The 19,559-nt window shown below is 39.7% G+C and overlaps 1 protein-coding gene across 2 annotated transcripts in view; it reads left to right on the forward strand.

The window, feature by feature from the left end:
- The window catches only part of KCND2 (potassium voltage-gated channel subfamily D member 2), a 379,691-nt gene that overhangs the window by 77,860 nt on the left and 282,272 nt on the right, over positions 1 to 19,559 (forward strand). The gene's annotated exons all lie outside the window — the stretch shown is intronic.

The raw sequence follows: 19,559 nt of genomic DNA on the forward strand, positions 1-19,559 counted from the left end.
ACTGTATATATTGAAAAGTTATACTTTTATGAATTAAGATGGATGTGCCTCTGCTCCTAGAATTCAATGATGAATGATAATTAGCACCTACTCACATCTCCTTGATTCTATTGGCATCTGTTTCTGCTAGATGAGTTTCCTGCATTAAACTACTTGGCACTTTTTTGATCTGAGGTGTTTCAGGATTTTAATTCTTTTGGAAGGTTGATTAAGGACCATCACATTCCAGGAACACACTCTAAGAAAATTTATGACAAAATTTTAAACGATATATTAAGACATATACTCTTATTGTAAATATACATATTTCCTCATTGATACTATAAAACCACATTTCTAGGACATGGTCTGTATTAATACAGATTAGATACTGGTTAGTGTTGAATGAATTTATGCCTTCAGTTGAGCCTCTGAGGGTGTCAGGTATACAAAAAAAATCTATAGTTAATTATCAGGTATCTTTCAAAGTACATTTATAACAGAAAACAAACAAACAAAAATAGACTTTAAAACAAGCCAGTGTATGCACATTCAGATCCCTGATGACTTCAGTTCCATCTGCTCATCCCTTTTTTATATTACCCAATAATAGTCTAAACATCTCTACATGCAAATATATTTTAAGTCAGATAATACCCTGTAAATACCACTGGGTATTCTGAAACATATTCCTACCTACAGAAGTTTCTATGTGTACATACATGCACGTATCTATATATGCATATACATGTATACAGATCAATCACATGTAAATTTATAATTGATTTGGTAAATCAAATATAAACTAGTACAAAATCTAAATATGAAAAGTACAACAATATAAAAATTCATATTAATAGAATGTCAGATGCCCTGCACAAATTGAATAACTAGTGCTATTTAAGGTTGAGGTTATTGTCTATTTACATGTCAAGAGTAACCATCCATCAGAGGCAGAGCTAGTGAAGAGATTCTGTCTAGCAGGCAAGTTGTGATGATTAGTGCAGATAACACTTCAGCCTGTAGATGGTGCTATAAACCCCAGTTTAGTGTTAAGCTCTTACTTATGCATTGCAGTGCTATAAAGTTGGTATTAATGCTTAGTTCCAAAAGTGATCAACAGAAGAGTTCATTCTAGCTAGTTATCTGCTAGGAATTGGAAAATGATATAAGTGAATATTACCATATCTATAAGGACATGTAGGAAAACACACTGATTTTAAAATTTGTTCAGGTATGCTTTTTATGATGAAAAACCATTTTGCTATTTTTGGTCAAATCTAGTCTCCGTCTTTGAAGTGTCTGCCAGTCTTCAGAAGGAGGGGATTTTGCAAAATGGTATGTAAACTAATAAATCCATAGTGCAAGTGAATGGGTACTTGATGCTGTAACTGATATTGGGCCCCCCACAGGGTTTGCTTTAAAAATGTAATTCACTGCAGCCCTATGTTTGTTAAGCTCAACTGAGAAGTCAAGAAAAAGAGAATTTTTGTGGCCTTTGTATGTAAGGGTTTGATCTTTTCTGGCAGCATTTATTAACATTACCTTATCATTGAACTTCAGCAGCTTGAAGATGATGGGTCTAGACTTACCAGACTCCAGCCTTCTAGTGCCAGGCATTCAGTGAGCCCTTTCAATATTTAATGGGGGCATCTATGGGTCCAATTTGAGTATCTCAGGGAACAGCTTCTGAAGAAAGCCGGTAATATGTTTGTCCTCTAGACCCTCAGCAATGCCCAAGAGGCAAAGGTTGTTTCTTTGATAGCTAAGTCATGCTGGTTTTCTTTCAGTTTGTGTAGGCTAAGCTGTAAGGAGGCAATTTCTTCTTTAATTTCACTGGTTTCAATGACAATCTTTTGTAGTTCATTTTCCAAGTGAGTTATCTGGGATTTTACATCAAATACATCTTTAGAGAGGCCACAAATATCTTTTGAAACGGAATCCAGTTGGTCTGTGAGGAACACTTTGAGTTCTGCGATATCCTAGGATACGTTCTGCTGTGGCCTTTGGACTCCTCCTTCAGCTGCTTAGGGGTGATTCAGGCTTGCAGGATTGCCAGGTGTCCAGTCGATAAGGGAGCTTGGCAGTGTCTGGTCAGCACTGCAGACGGGACACTAAAGTCTAGTTACCCGCAGTAACCAGTCTCTGCCACTGGGGGCTGGGAAGAGCAGCAGCTGCTGCTAGAGCCGCCTGGAAGAGTGGCCTCGGCACAACTAGTGCTGATGCCTGATGGAGAGCAATGGCTAGCTTCCAGACCCGGCTCCAAGAAATAGATATCGGTGTCACCGCCCAGGGCAAAAGAGGGGTATCCTGTCCGCCCCCACCTCTACCCTGCCATGCTCCGATTGCCCTGGCCCCTTGCTACGGGACTAACCCCTCCCTGCCCCTTGCTCCAGGGAACAACCCCCACCATGCCCCAATTGCCCTGACCCTGGTCCCTTGCTATGGGGACCGATCCCCCTCTGCCCTAGTTCCTAGGTCCAGAGACCTGCCCTGCTATGCCCAAATTTCTCCGCCCCCGCCCTGGCTTCTTGCACCAAGAACCGCCCACCTTGCTGTGCCCTGATTTCCTCTACCCCTCACTTCAGGGACTGACCCCTGCATGCCCCTCTGTGCCCCAATTGGGCAGGCAGGTAGGCTCCACATCAGCTCCTCCCAGTCCAGCTCTGAAGGCGGCAGGTCAGCTCTGGGGGAGAGGGTAGCAAACGATGGTGGGGTGGAGACCGAGCGACAGAGGGGGAAGATGTGGGGTAGGGGCAGGGTCTCGGAGGAAGGGGTGGGGCAGGAGTGTTCCATTTCCAGCAATTAGAAAGTTGGCAACCCTTTTGTTGCCTCTCATTGGAATCCATATTTTTCATTGGAATCCATATTCAACAGTTTGTAGTTTATCCAGGGGATTAATTTAAATTTTTTTCAAAGAAACTTATTACCAATTTGTTAGGAAAGTAATTATACTAGCCCAGGTCCCTCCTCCCCCCCCAGCACAATTCCCATCCCAGTGAAGCTGGCAAAGATGGGCCCAGACAATGACCCCAACCCTCACCACTTTTAAGCAGGTTGCATCCACCGCACGGTGGGATCCAGAACACTGGGTCATGCTAGTGGAACCCCATTTTTCAGGAGCAGGCCAAACCACTTACCAGGAGCTTGACTCAGCATTGGTCTGAGACTGTGCAAAGGTAAAAGAGGTGATCCTCAGTCATCTAGACGAGTGGTTCCCAACCTTTTAGAGTGAAAGGCCTCCACTAGTAAAACACGTGCCCCCCACTCCTCCCATCACTGGCCATAAACACACATAACCTTAATAAACACATATAATGATAATAATGATATTAAATTACATAAATACTACAGGAGATTCGATCCTATCTTTGCCGCCATCACAACCCACCTTATGGGTCTGATGAGAGATGAGAGAACTCAGAAAGTGCAGTGATCAGACAAGTGCGATACAGCCTTTAAAACTTTAAAGGAAGCATTGTGTCATGATCTGGTGCTCTTCAATCCAGATTTCTCAAAATAATTTATACTCCAAATGGATTAATTGGATGTGGGACTTGGGGCAGTACTCTCCCAGACCTTTGAGCAAGAGGAACGCCCCATATTCTGTTTAAGCTGAAAGGTATTCCTGCGTGAAAGAGCCTATTCTGTAATAGCAAAGGAAGCCCGTCCATGAAGTGGGCCATTGACCGTTTGCACTACTACCTGGTGGGGAACCCATTTTTGCTCATCACAGACTATGCACCCCTCTGATGGCTATGCAAATGAAGGCAAAGACCATGAGCTGGTACCTGGCTCTCCAGCCATTCCAGTTCCAGGTGCTTCATCAGCCCAACAGGGCTCATGCTAATGCTGATTTCTTTTCATGGAGTATGAATGCTGGCTTGGATAAAAAAGACACACCCACCAGAAAGGGCAACACCCCTGTGTCATTTTTGAGGGGGAGGATATGTGAGGAAGTATATAGACCTCACACAGGCAGAGAAGGTGTCAGAGAGGTCCTGGCGGCAGGGCTAGCCCCACCCTTCCAGCCCTGACATTCGTGCATGATAGCACGGAAACTGCAGTCAGTGGGTGGTGGAAGAGGAGAGAGGAGCAGGACTGCCCTAAGCAGCAGACTGAAGCAGTGACTCCTGAAGCCACGGAGGGAACCCCTAGCCAAGAAACTTTCACCCTGGCTCTGTGAAGAGTACAGCAGACTCCCAGGGTATGAAGAACAGGCTGAACCTAACTCAGAGGCCAAGCCAGAGTGATTTCCCCCAAACCCATTACATTGGTGCAGGATAGCTGGAAGCGCTGTAGACTCACCACGTCCCTCCTTCCCCCCATTTTGCTGGGGCTACAGAAAGGGATTATTTCTGAACGTGTTGGCGTTTTTGACTTTCATTTTGATCTCCCCATCTGGAGAGCCTTAAGAAGGCCCACAAAGGCCAGAGAACCCCCTTGCAAATAGTAAAGAAGTGGGGTCTGTGCAGGAGCCACCAGTGTAAATAAATGGGTGTGGTAGGGTTCTCCTACTTTCGGAGGGAGGAACCACCAAGGACTCTGTTACAGTGAAGCTAATCAAAAATGGGTTCTTCCATCAGGAATTTACACAGTGGTAAAACTCTTTAATGAATAAGGGATTTGTATCCATTTTATTCATTTAGGACTGAAATTTAGGGATACTATCCAGGCCTAACAAGGGGCGGAGGGAGTCCCAGTCTGATCCTTGCTTCTCTTGTGCTCCAAGAAGGGACTAATCTTACCTAACCATTTTCCTGGAGTTGCTTATAGGTTCTTATACCATTCTCATCAGAGTAGTACCTGAATGTCTTCCTGTAATGCCTTAAGGGACATGACTACACATGTGGTTTGTTCTCATTCTCTCAGTGGAGTGAGGGGAATGGATTGTGTGCACAGTAGAGTGTCTTGTTTTGATAGGTTTATTTTTAATTGTCCCTTTAAAACAACAGTACATTCAAACAACAAACAAACAAACTCCACCCTCTGCATCACTTTCAGTCCGTGGACTGGTGGTTTGGCAATGGAGGCACAGAAACACCTCTTGCCCTCCTGCCCGCTGGGCAAGGTGGAGTTCCAGTCTACTTGTGCCTGTTGTCTCCCTGCTTAATTCCAGTGAGGCAGATAGCTATGTAAGGAGGCAAGGGTACTCTTTCCTCCCCCTTATTCCCTGTGCAGGCACACAAGAAATTCACAATTGAGGTTTTACATTTTTTATTTATTTATCAATAATTTACTTATATATGGTTCACAGCATTTTAAAACACGCTTCCTTGAAAATCTGTTTGAAAACCTTATTTGCTCTGACATATAGATGTAATTTTTTAAGCATAATCCTCATTTTTACATTGTGCACTGAGTTTTGTTTTAGGAATTTACTTGTTCTTTTCTTTTTAATACAATGAACCAGAAGCGCACTGTAGATAGAAACTGTGTCAGAAAGTTTGTTTCCAATTTCTCTGACAGGCTCCCTCATTTTCTCTCCTATTTTCCCTGGAAGAAAAAACAAAAAACAACAACATAACCACTAAATTTAGCACTGTCAAATATTCCAAGATCAAAGATATATGCTGTGCACCAGAATTATAGTTGCTGTCAAAGATCTTTTAACTAACTCGCTGTCTCCAAAAATTTGAATCTTTTTATTTCTCATTTTTAAAAGATGCTGTTAGTCAGCCAGGGATTAAATTCTTCATTATAAAGTTTTATTTCAGGATAGAGTGTTTGGTTTCAATCATTCAGGTATTTCCCTCTAGGACTTCTTTAAATTCACTAGATCATGATGATGTATGCTATCTTTTAGTGACATATTGGGAAGTTCTATTGCAATTGTCATGTTAGTTTCCAGTATCCCTTTGGGCATTTGCAGGAGTACTCATAGCTTTTCTTGCCTGCATATCTAATGCGTTATTCAAATTCCAGATGTCATTTTACTTATTTGGGTGAAGTTTTTTTCTTCCTATCCTGAAATCTTCCATTCTCTCACTCTTCCTCATTTCTTCAGTTCTACTGAACAATCAGGAGGGAAGCAACAGCTGTGTTGAGGATAGCACTGGAAAACAAATCAATAGTTGTATTTCTTCACTAATGAGGGGGAAAAATAAAAGAAAATAATAAAAATGAATTCTGATTCTCACACTAGCCTGTATCAGAGGGTCTCAACGTTCTTGTCCACAATGTAACACACAAGAATTTTAATATGAATGACATCACCTTCAGGATTGGCTCCAAGGGCAATTATAAATGCCATGGTTCTCTTCATTCCCTGCAGTACAGGCAGGATTAGAACAACATAATTTCCAACAGCAAAATCTTTAGGATGACTCAGTCTGGGTCCTGCTGAGGTCAACTGGCAAAGAATAATCCTCGTCTCTCAGTTATAACACAGAAGAAAAACCTTTTCACCACTGAAAAAAATAATCCAAAAAGGTTCTTAGTGGAGGTAGTTAATGCTCATGTGTAGTAGAAAGATTATTTGAAGTTTAACTACAAACTGTAGGGATGTCAGTAGAGTTACACCCCTGTATATCTGCTTTAAGTGAGTAGGGAATGAGACCTATATGCTGCCCAGGGTTTAATAATTCCAAATTTTAAACTTTAGGGATTTCCTTATACAGGAATGAAAAAGAACACCCTATTATTTATTTTTATAAGTATTCTAGGGATAGGATTTTTATTTATTCCTTTCATCTACCTGCACATCCTTTACCCACCTGGACCCATCTAATATCTTAAAATCAAGTACAGTAATTTAAAAGATTAAGTAACTTTTACATTAAAAGCATGAACTCAGTATATTCATGTTCACATTTTGTGTCCAGTCATTTTGCTGATTTTTTTCCCTCTATTAAGCACTGAGGCTGAGGTCTTCAAGGCTGCCTAGGAGATTTGGATACTGGGTTACAATTAGAAATTAACTGAAATTGGATATTCATACCTTGCTGAAAGTTTTGAAAATTACATCCTCCACACTGAGATCCAGGAATTCTGCATGGAATGGGACCAGTTAATGGATCAGGTTATGTATGAAGTTTCAACGATCAGATGATGTTTCAAGTTTTCCTACTTAGTTAAGGGAAACTAGGCCATAAAGTAAGGTCCATTGCTAAGGTGAATTGCTAAGAATAACTACAGGATTTTGTACAATTTAAAGTTCTCCATTTCCTGTTTCCACTGGGGATCGCCATAGCATCATCAGTCTGATTTGTTGGCTTTTAGTAAGATTTTTCACCACTCTTAAGATTTTTCCTAGATTATAGTAAAGCTTTGGATACATTCTCTCAGGAAATCTTATTCACAAAATTGGTTCAAAATTAGTGGCATTTGTGTACTCTCACCAAGACTGCAAACTGGTTTATGGAACTCAGACAAGAGGGAAATAATATGAGGCAATGTATTGAGTTGTACATTGTAGGGTGCTGCAGATCTTAGTTTTAGGTTCAGTCTTTTTTCACATCTTTATTAATGATCTGGAACACTGGGGTAAGGACATTTGCAGACAATACTGTATTTGTGGTGTTGCAAACATCCATAAAGATAGACATATGACAGAAGCTTGCTAATTCCCATTGTGTGAATGTGCAATAATTCTCACAAGAGAGCCTGCAGTTTCACCCCAATTTTCAGCAAAGATTTAGACATATCTGAGCTAGCTTTAATCTAACTAGCTTGAGTATGAAAGCAGTGAAGCCATGGCAGCAGAGGCTTCAGTACGGGCTATTCCCAAAAGCAATTACTCAGGTTTGCTGGTGAGCTAGTACAGCCTGCACTGAAGGCTTTCATCAGTTGCCACAGCTTCTCTGCTCTGGTTCCCAGCTAGTGAGATTAAAGTTGTGTCTCAGTTGTGTCTACATGACCTGCAGTCACAACTCCTGACAGCATACCCTAAATCTTCACTATTTTTTTCAAAATATAGTCCACAGTACTTACTCTGTTGATTACTTTTTTCTCTATTCCTGGCATCCTCTGGATCAGGAGAGATAGAATGGATGCTAAGAGCCAGTTTTCCCCTCCCCTCTTTTCAGCTGCAGCTGAAGATTTGTCTCCACGCATCCAAGATACACCCTCCATCTTTGTGATGTTGAGCTGCTTTGACAATCAGCAAGCAACTCTCTTCAACTGAGGGAGCTATAGGTTGTAGTCTTTGCTAATTCACATAGAAGAGGAGTCTTGATCTGAGGGCCTTATGGTTTTCTAACTTATTTTTCCAATTTCTGGTCTTGCTTATTTAGAACACAAGACCAGATGAAAAAGGCGTTGTATGTTGAGTGGGGTCCAAAATGCTGTTGTAATAAACAGAGACACAAGGTAGGTGAGGTAATATCTTTCACTGAACCAACTTCCGCTGGTGAAAGAGATAAGCTTTTGAGCTACACAGAGCTCTTTTCCCTTTGTAGCTCGAAAGCTTGTCTTGTTGGCTGAGTAAAAGATATTACTTCACCCACCTTTTCTCGCTAATATCCTGGGACCATCACGGCTGCAACAGCACAACAAACCATCTTTAATAAACAGTCTATCAAATTTAAACATGTGCTTTAGTGTTTTTGCACTGACTTCACTGTCAGTAAGCACTAGGATCTGATAAAAATGTAGTTTTTTGCACAGCTGTAATTTAGTACTTAATATTTCTAGGAAGCAGAAAATCACAATTTGCAGTATTTTGAAGTGAAATGATAATGCCTTTGATGCCCTTTTTTGGAATATGTGCACCAAGAACCTCTGTAAATTCAGCAAACCAAGATCTTCCTTTATGTTTTACTAGAGAGCAAGTGAAAACTGAGTAGATATTGGCCTTCTGGAATTTTCATGGCATCTGGGTTTTTGAAGAGACACTTTGATATGTTTGTTTGACTTATGTCATTTTCTCACTTTATGAAACACCATTGCACACTGGTTACTTTGAACATGAAATTTGCTTACTATATTCTTCACTCTGTTTATAGTGCACAGATTTCCAAATTGGCTCACATATCAAGAAAATGTTCCTTCAAACTATTTTGAGAAAGAACGATGGTAAATATAACCAGTGCACCAGTGCCCCAGGCACATCTTGAGAGAGGATTGGAATTCCCTGTACTATTTTAAAGTCTACAGGAAGTCTCCCATGCATCTCAACATTATTTTTATATTAACGTGGATGAAAACACTGTTTCATTGTACCATATGAGTTCCTCTGAGTTTTTAGCCAGGATTTCAAACAATAAGAGAGTCACATATGTTCTTAAAACAAGATAACAGTTTTATTAAGACAAGTTTACTGGCTGTCTGGTCAGTATAGTCTACCGAGCTCTCAAAATACACATTTTGGTAACACACCTCTAAACCTTGATATCCCCAAAAAACTCTTGGTGCAGCCTTTATGAAATGTGAAAGTCAGGACTTGCACTGTGAGTTCTGCCCTTTCTACATTTGTCTTCTCATATCCGCCCCATCCTTTTTCTGGCTATGCCTTCCTTCCTTTCTTCTTTCCTTCTTTCTCTACTACTATAGTCTCTGTCTCTCCCCAGTATTTTCTCTTGTCTCTTTGCGTCTTTCTCCTTTCTCTGCTCTGATCCTTCAGTTTGAGACAGAACTAATTGCCAATGAGAAGGACTGTGCTCAAACACACACAAATACTCTTTTGCCAGGGTGCCAGCTGTAGAGGGAACTAACTAGGACTTTTACAAAATAACTATTTTCACATATTACAGTGCAGTTACCATAAAAATATTTCACATATGCTGTGATAGGAAACATTAATAAAACAAATAATAAAGGGACAGATCTCTTGTTCATGTTGTGTGATACTTTTCTCCACCAGCAGTTGCATCAAAATCAATGGGAGCAGGACTGGGCCCTTAAGCTATTATTGTTATACATTTACTATAAATAAGCAAAGTGCAATTTGCACATCGGTTGTAAAGCAACTAAATCAAAACCAATTTTAACTGGAATATTTGTATATATTTTGAGTAAGGGAGACTTCCCTGTCAAATTTAAACTTTCTGTCCCCAGCCATTTCACTCCTAGAGCAGTTAAAATCACAAGAGGTTTTTTTTTTAAATGGCAAATGTCTATTTTTTCCACTTGAACTAACAACATCGAACTGTGTTCAGGTTTTCCAAAGAAGTTGAGTTAAATGGGCTTGAGTCTGCACTTCTTTGCATCTTGTACAATCATGTACACTGAATTGCATTCTGTGCACAACATTGCCAATCAGAATGGTAGTATTTTACACTCATTTGCACTCACTTTGCACAGATGTCATTCACTACAGTACACACAGCAAGGGAGTGAAGACTCAGGCTTCAAGTCTGGAAAAGTTAATCCCATTAATTTACACAAGCTGAGTATCTGGTCCATTATCTGTTGATTAAGATAGAAATATATTATAATACAATTAATATAATATAATTAATAACTGATGGTTCTGTGTAGTTACAGAAATTTGAAGGTAAAGTACTAGCTGTCTAGTTTCAACAAAGGTTACAAATAACCACTACCTTGTGAAAGACACTGTCAAACTGATGTGCCAAACCGAACTATAATGAACCATTTAGAAATTACATTGAATGAACAGCATGTGCCAGACAATACAAATAAAAGCAAGCCAATGCATTTTCACCTTGATATAATGCAACAAGAGAGAAAGAAAACAAAGTTAATCTCAAAATGAGTTAAACACAAAGTACCAATTAATTAAATGTAGCATCGAATTTGCTTTTGGTCTCATGCACTACATCCAGTTTTTTACCCAGTTCTAAAAATGAATGTCCAAGTCAAACACCTTCAATATCTATCTAACAACTGGGTTAAGGAAACAGCCCAATTGTAGCTAAAGGTCTCCCTTTTTGTTCTCTCCCCTTCCCCATTCTTTCCAGTCAGCCAGTGGTGGCAGCCTCACTGCATTTTTCATCTCGTCTCACAACTCAGTGCCTCCCACCACGCTGTCTCTTTGGCTTCAGATGCCATCTTCAAACCTGTTCATCGATCCTCCCCACTTGCCTCATTCAGATTTCATCTAAAGATTCACTTCTGCCATCTCATCTATGAGAAGTGAGGAAGGATTTTAAAAATATATATATTAATTGCACCATCAAGATACACACATGCCTTACAAACTCAATTATTGTCACCTTCCTCTCTCCTTTTGTTTATGACCTCCTGTGTATTTAGATTCAAAACTCTTTGGAGCAGGTGCTATGGGTAAAATTTTCAGAAGTGACTAAATGATTTAGGATCCTAAATTCCATTTTTCAAACATGACTTAGGCCCAGAACCTCAAAGATATTTAAGTGCCTAACTCCCACTGAATTCAATGGGGTACTAAATACTAAATACCATTGAGGATATGGCCCTTAGGGTCTCATTGACTTTCAGTGAAATTTAGGCGTCTAATGTCTACATAATTTTTTAAAATGGGATTTAGGTGCCTAAGTCACTTAGGCACCTTTGAGAAGTTTACCGGATGTCTCTACTTGTTTTGTGAAGTCCCTAGCTCTTGTTTGGATACACAAAAATATAATAACAATGAGCTCAATCATGAGCCCCAGGATGGGAGACACAGGGCAGAATGCACAACACTCTGCCAGATCATCAGCTCTGCAGCTGCTTGATGCAGGTATCATAGGAGCCCTGTAGCTGCTCTAAAATTACACAGGGGCTGTTTTAGCTCCCAGCTAGCGCAGAATTGGAAGGGTACAAATGTGATGTAGAGTTGCCTTCCCTCACCCTCACTCCTCAGGGCACCACTGTAAAGTTGACACAAGTGAAGAACATTAATAATAATCAGCCCCCACATAGCTGGTTGTGATTGAATCCTTGAAACTGTCCTCCGCACCTGAGCACGGTTTCACTTGCACAAATGCTGCCTGTGGAGCAAGGAGTTGGAATACTATAGCAGCCCAGAAGGATGCCTACAGGTACAGGGAATGAAGAGGAATGGTATTCTGAGAGGAGTAGAGACTGCACTGCCTAGCTGGCTCTTTCTGTGCTGTATGAGGAGAGGGATGGAGTCAGTCCCCAAATCATCGAGGCTGATTCTCCTCCCCATTCCAGAGGGAGAGGTGCAGAACAGAGACCTACACAGGCTCTCTCTTCCTGCCCTGCAAAGAATGACAGAGACAGTTATTGGATGAGATTTCAAAATCCATCAGTTTCTACCAGCTGTGCTTAACATTGTTAACTATTTCACACCTCATCATTAGAGCACAAGTATACAGCTAATTAGCTGAGTGCACTATCCAAAAATAAATAACAGTGATGACTGTAATGACTGTATATTTAATTTTGTATATCTAATTAAATAAATCCCTCAATTTTAAAATGTATCTGCTGCATAATTTCCAAGCTTGTTACCAGGGTATCACAGAATACAGGGATCTTGCCACACAATTTATTTCCAGCTGGCCACAGAGTACATAGGCCCTTGTTTAAAAGCACAAGCCACTGCTACTTGAACCAAAGAAGGAGCACCTTCTCCATTAATATTGCCTCCTCGGGCTCCCAGTAAAAAGAGTCATCATCTGTAAAAAGTTCTGATCTTAGCAGTATAAAAGACATTTGTCTCATGCCTGTTTCTCAACAATGGAAACAATTGCAAAATATGGCTTGGGCCATTATCTCCAAGTCAGGAAACGGTACGTTTCCTTTGTAAAAAATATCTTTGTTGTGTGCTTCACCTAGTAGTAATTATAATAATTATTCTATCTGTAGACGTGCTCTATCCTGGATTCCTCAGAGTGCTGTACAAATATAAGGTCAGGACAAAAATGTTGAAAAGAGGCCACTAAAAAAATGACAAACATCACAGATAAAGAGCACAAACACAAATGACATACTTTTAGCTAGCATTCTCTTTAATCCAAAATCTGCAATTGCTTGACCTGCTTGATCTTTTGTAGATTCTTTCACAACAAGCCATATCATCTGCTGAAAGGAAATGTAAATTCTCAGGATCTGACTGCCCCAGAAAGTTTAGGTGATTTTTTTTCTTCTTATTAAAGATAAACTGAGTATATATAAATTATTCATTTGGAATTATCCATGAATTCCAGCTGATAAGACATCCCTTTGGTGCTTTTTTAAATTATCTTGGATCAAAAGGAAGTAATGTTTTTGTGACTTGTGTGATTGTTCTTTTCTACTTGAGGGAACTTGTTTTCAGTGATGTCTCCATAAATCACACTATTAATTTAGGCTATCAGATGATCACCTTAAGCATCTGGTTTACTTTTGCTCACATGTGCTATGTTGATTGCTTCCCTGGTTTTTCAACCATGGCACTAAACTGAGTAAGAGTACTTCTCCTTGAGGCTGCACTTCAGGATTCACTTTGTTTGCTAGAGATCATATTTGTTCACTGTTATTATTCTGCATTTCTAATTCACCCATTGTATGTGGCTGCATCCTTCAGGATAAGGTGGCTAAGGCAATGAAATGGCTTCAGTTCCAGTTATTGCTACAGACTTTTTCATTACTTTTGGCAAAGCTAAAGTGACTAAGTGATTTAGGAACCACTTTTAAAGTGACTGTTGGCACTTAGGGCCAGATGTATAAAGGTATTTAGGCACTTAAAGAAGCATATAGGTATCTAGTGGAATTTACAAAAGTGCCTAGGGGCCTAACTCCCATGCTTTTGAAAATCCCATGAGGTATGAAGTGAAGATAAGTGTATTAATATTTGTGAGCTATTCAGGTACTGTTCTGATGGCAGCCCATGTAGTGCTCAACTAGAGCCAAAGATGCAGATTGGCTAAAGTCTTATTGAATTGCTTTGCTTTTATTTTTCAGCAGCGTCACAATATAATTAACAGAATGTAGTTTCTCAGGCACAGTTCATGTAAGGTAAGTTTTTGCTTCAAGCTAAGAAATAAGTTGTAAAATCTTTTCAGGGTCACTGCTTATAAACATGGAGCCAACTCTACGAGCCTATTGCTTCCTCCTCAGTATTAAATAAATTAATATAGTTTGGTACAATTTCTCAAAGAAGACTCAAGTTGGTTCTTCTGCCACTGTCTGCATAAATTAGGTCACTAACGAGCTGGCATTTCTCTAGTGGTGGTCTTCTAACTTCCTAAATTTTATGTCCACACCTATATACTTTGTAATCCAGATTACCCATTTTTAGTGAAGTTTAGCTGACATACTGGCATTATGAACCACTGTTAAATCTTGAAAATCAAAGAATCATTCATCAATACTTTTGTTTGTTATTGTAGGTTTAAAGCAATAAAAAAGTATGTCTTGGTAATGCTTCCTTTAGGAAATTCTAACTGAATTCATCACAGAGATCATGTATTTGTGTAGCCAATAGGTAGTATAACACCTATTTTGTTTGTGTGGGCAAACATTCCCTTTTCTATGCCATGTATAGTTACCAGATTGTTAAAATTAACGCTATCAGACCATTGGCAAGCATTTGAAAAGCCAGTTAACAAGCCATTTTCCTGCAGAAGCTTCTGCAGAGAAAATTAAATTAGTTTAGTTTTTGTGTTGAAAGTATTCTGGAATTATTTCTACACATTAAAGAATTATCTCTCCCTAATAGAGACTGTGTAACATGCTTATAGATAAAATAATTGGATTGTGTTCGTTTAATCAAAATAAGACATATGTCTTTAAGAAATATTGTGTTTGTGTGAGATAGAGTTTCCCATTTCATATTCATAGTCTGAGTTACAGTTAGGTACCAGTAGTTTTTGAAAACTATTTGCTCGTAAATTGTTCTGTGGTACTTGGGGATTTAACAGTGCCTTTATTTAGAATGTACAATTCTAGTGCTATTCTATTTTATATAGATTTGTATCCGGTCCTCACTATTGTATTATCCGAGCTACTGAGTAGTACATTAAGTAATGTGACTAACATCTGATGTGTGGTTTGGTCTGTCCCTCATCCTTTCCCCGGGAGTAGAATTGTGTGTGCAGTGAAGAGTTATTTTGCGGGATGGGTAATATGTATGCACTGGTATGTGTTTATGTCAGAGAAGCAGGTTGAATAGTGTGCCTTGCATTTGGAGTGGAAGGTGGTAAGGTTTGTGGTGGTCCACAGTCTCAGACCCACCTCCAAAAAAGCTTTCTTCTGCCTGACAAGCATTATCCATGGGTAGAAAGTTTCTTTGTGCCTGAGAAGCGGAATTATAGATCACAGTCCTCATCCCAGGTTAATTTGCATATTCTGCTCTTTGCCTTTTGGTTAGTAACAACAAATTCATTGTAGAGAAAGAATGACTAAAGGAAGATGAAAACTTTGCAAATTGTGGTGATAACTTACCCCACTCTTTAATCACATACACTTACTAAACACTGGTAGCTAGTAAATAACAATGTTGTCTGTATTAGTCTGAGTTATAGGAAGGAAGGGGGAAAAGGATAATGAAATGGACACCCAACATAGGGCTTGGCCTGAATGTACTGAGACCCCCTCCTTAATACATTCATTTTCAATGAGAAATTTTAAAATATTTTTTTACAACATCTCATGAAATATAAAGAATTTAGGAATTTAAATACTGAACAGTTTCATTCATATAACAGTACACCTATATTATGAAGATTATGGTCCTTATTCTTAAAAGTACAGAATTCCAAGGCAAGCACAAAAATGTGAGTGTAATTGTGTACCGGATTTATATGCCTAACTACCATAATTGCATGTACGAAAGAGGTATTTAATGCAAAAATAACCTGTTAGACTATATGTAATTAATTTATGAAATACAGTTTGCCTATGCACGTATGGCAGCTGTATGTGCAAATCTGGAGTGCAGTGTACATGGCTCTGGGTTTCTGTGCTTCTGGAAATTAGGTTCTGTATAGCTACTTACCATATGCTAGAGAATCATGTTTCTTTCAGCAAGAACATACAAATTAGATTAAGGGCTTACAATATCCTTTCAGTCGTCAGCAGAATACTATATTCAAACCACACTGTGATCTAATATCAAAATAGAATGAATGATAAACAAAACAAAAACATGTAAGTCCTGTAAAGACTATAATTTCCAACTGAATAAACTAAGCAGTATTTATTCTTTTAACATCGTTAGTAGATCTAAAATCATATTTCCTTTCCTTTTCATATCAGTTCAGTCCATAGTAAAACAAAGAACACAGCAGACTCCTAAACAAATTAATTAGGCAATGTCTCCTTGTCGCTCTCAAGATCAAATTAAGTTTCAGCCTTTTTTTCCCTAGAACCTTGTAGTAAATTCCATATCCCCAAAATGGAAATTATGTTTCTTTTTTCATGTACCTTTTTTATCAAAGTCATTTTGGTACATCTTTTACAAATCTATGTAGTAATTCATATTTCCAAGATTCATTCATCTTGTGCATTAATCTTGGACACCTAGGGCCTGTTTTTCTGTTGCTCTGCACTTTGAGTAGTCATTTCCACTGCTGCAAAGTGGATATAAAATGATAGCATTCTGATTTGGTACTGGGCAATGGAGAACGGGGCTCCTAGTTATTCCTTTTGTCTTAACATCCTTGTTTTGTATTTGTCAGAGATTTAATGTGGTGGGAAATTGAGTGTTGGATTTATTCTTTAAAAAAATCATAGAACTCTAAAGCTGTGTGGACTCCTTTCTCTAATCACATGGGAGAACATCCTCAAGCCCTGCAGAAGAAGAGAGGGAGACATGGACAGAGGCGCAACTTAAACTGAAATTGGCCTAATTTTAATTTAGCGTTTTGAAACAAGGTAAGAACTTGTGTCAAAGGTCAGTAGAGTAGAGGATTCTTCAGCTGTAGGTTTGTTTTGTAAAGTATAGTGTCCTTACTGGATATAACATGAAAAGTGCGAACTTTGAGCCTGGTGTGAAACCATACTTCAGATTTTAGTGCCTTCATCTCAAAGATTCTGGACTTGACAAAACAAAACTCTTAATTAGTTGTACTACTACATGTAGCTTTAAGATTTCACTCTGAAGCCCATAAAGTGGTAGTACTATTAATAATATCTAAACCTTGTACCTCTAGAGAATATAGAAGGTCTTTTAGGCGCTAGAAGTTCTTTAAGCCCATATCTTCTCTCTCTCTCACACGTGCACACAGATCAAATTTGTGAATGGGGTTGAATATGGAATGTTGTAATTATGCAGCATGTTCCCCAGACAAAGTGATGTAATGATACTGGAAAACACCACAAAATTCATGCTGAACCAGTCAAAAAATAACTTGCCCTACAGAGCTGGTGAACCCTGCTAGAGGGCACTGATGAATGTAGGGAAATAGACAGGCAACAATTGATTTCCCAAACGTGGGAGTCAGATGTGCTGTCTAAGCAAGAAGGAACCTGAAGGCTTGAAGGATAGTCATTCAGAGCCTGATATTTGTGGGTTTCCAGCTGGTTTTATCTATGGATCATTGGCCTCCAGATGGTGTAGTGATCCCCTATACTATCCTTTCCATATGGCTGCCTATCCTGTGTAGAAAGGAGATAAAACAATGCCACAGCAGCTCCTCAAAAGTAAAAATTTCTCAGTAACTTCTCCCATTCTGAATCAGATCTTTGGCCCCAGAAAGTCTGCTTTTAGCTGCTTCATGAGTAGAAGGCAGGCTTAAATCTGGCTTAAATGGCCAGGTGAGGATTCCCCCACTATAAGAATGTGGTTGGGGAAAAGATAACGTGGCCAGGATACTGCTGCATTTGGCCAAACTTTGGTTGCTGGAATGGTCTCTGGGGCTCTTGTAGTTTGCACCAGGGACTGAAGCTAGACCTTGCTGGCCCCAGGGTTGAGTAGCTACAAAGGTGGCCCATCTTGACTGATCTCAAAGATCTGGGCTTCTGTTTTTCACAGGAGCAAACATAGAGTTCCTAAGCATAGGGAGAGAATGCAATCTCTACAGCCTCAAGACCAGAGGGGTTTGTCTGGACTAGTGAAAAAAGGGTAGTGGTGCCTTTTAAAGTCCCCCACTTCCTTTGGAGTTGGGAGGGGTGGTGGCTGGGAGTGAGGGACAAGGCCTCACCTGAGCTGGTGGGTGGGCCAGTGGAGCTCAGGTAAGCCACTGGCTCCTACAGTCTTTTGGAAGGGTCTGTGAACCCTGCCTTTCCAACCTGAGCCTCAGCTCATGCTTGATTGACAGGTGTCCAGTGCAGGTACTCATTCCAGGTGGTGGAAAGGAATCCCATTCACGAATGAACCGGAGTTGCAAGTGGGCTTGGGGGAAGGCACCTGTAAAGAATATGGGGAATGGGGTTGGGACTCCTAATGTCTGGTACAGTAAGGAGACAACCCTCCTTCCCAGCCAGCAGCCCTGCAACATGTGATTAAGGAAGGAATCATGACTTGCACTGTAGTGGTTCTCAACCTATTTACCATTGTGGGCCCCATATGCAGCTCCCTATGTGATATGCGGGCTGCATTTACAGAGTTTATATACTACCTGTATGGCCCTGAGGTTGTCACGTGGGCCACAGCTATGTGCTGTTTCCCCTACAAGCTGCCCGTGGGCCCCAGATTGAGAACCACTGGTATGAATTATTACTGCTTAGTTCCCAGATTAGTTAAGGAATAAAGTTGTGGTCTAATTAAACCACATTCCATGTGTTTTGTCTTTCTTGCCGTGTGCCTGGGAAACTGGCAAGAATTCCCTTCCCTCCATGCATTATCCTGAGTGTCTTTCCTCCCCAGACCACAATGATATCCAAAATAAGTACACATCTTCCCAGAGAGCTAATTCTGTTCCAATACTTGACTGGTATTATTTGGCTGATATTTTGATAAACGTGAACTTTTTAATAAATTGGGGACATTTAAAAGGGTTTTTAGAGACTGAGAAGGTGATATAATCTTAGCTGTAATATTATATTTCTCTGTAGTAAATGGCTCATGTCTTCTGCTTTAATGTGTGCAGAAAATTTATATGCCAATTTAAATGAACAGCTCATTTGTAGCTGTGAATAAAATAAAGCTGAAATAAATGGCCAGTAAATTGTAAAAGTCACTTAAAGAAAGTAAGACAGACTTCTCTACATGCAAAATGTTTTGTTTCAGTAATATTCAGTGGTGCAGCACCATAAGGTGAACTGCTCTACCTGAGCTAAAAGCAAGTCAAGCCTGTTTCATGTTCTACTTAAGTCATTGGAAGTTTTACCACTGACTTCAACAAGGCCAGAAGATCATCTTCAGTTTCCAGGAATTCATTCAATAAGAGTTTTGCCAGAGCAAAGAGCAGGTCTACACTACTGCTTCAGTTGATCTAAATTACATCGCTCACGGGTGTGAAAAAGCCACCCCCCAAGTGACGCAAGATACAGTGACCTAAGTGCTGTCCACACTGGCGCTATGTTGGTGGGAGACACTCTCCTGCTGACACAGCTTCTGCCTCTTATGGACATGGACTAATTATGCTGATGGGAGAGCAATCTCCCATCAGCATAGAGCATCTTCACCAGACATGCTATGGCAGTGCAGCTGCATCTGCATATCCTCAGTCCATCTCTCTCAATTTAATATGTTTGCAAATGTACAAAAATATAATTCTGGCTTTAACTTTAGTTTAAAAAGTGTAAATTATTTTTCTCTCATGAATTATTTTCCAAAACGTTTATCAGATGTAAAAAGTATACTTATAGAGAGCAAATGTAGTCAG

Source organism: Emydura macquarii, unplaced genomic scaffold, assembly GCF_026122565.2.
Source record: "Emydura macquarii macquarii isolate MOO-44397 ecotype Brisbane River unplaced genomic scaffold, CSIRO-AGI_Emac_v2 contig_2636, whole genome shotgun sequence".
Lineage (NCBI taxonomy): Eukaryota > Metazoa > Chordata > Testudines > Chelidae > Emydura > Emydura macquarii.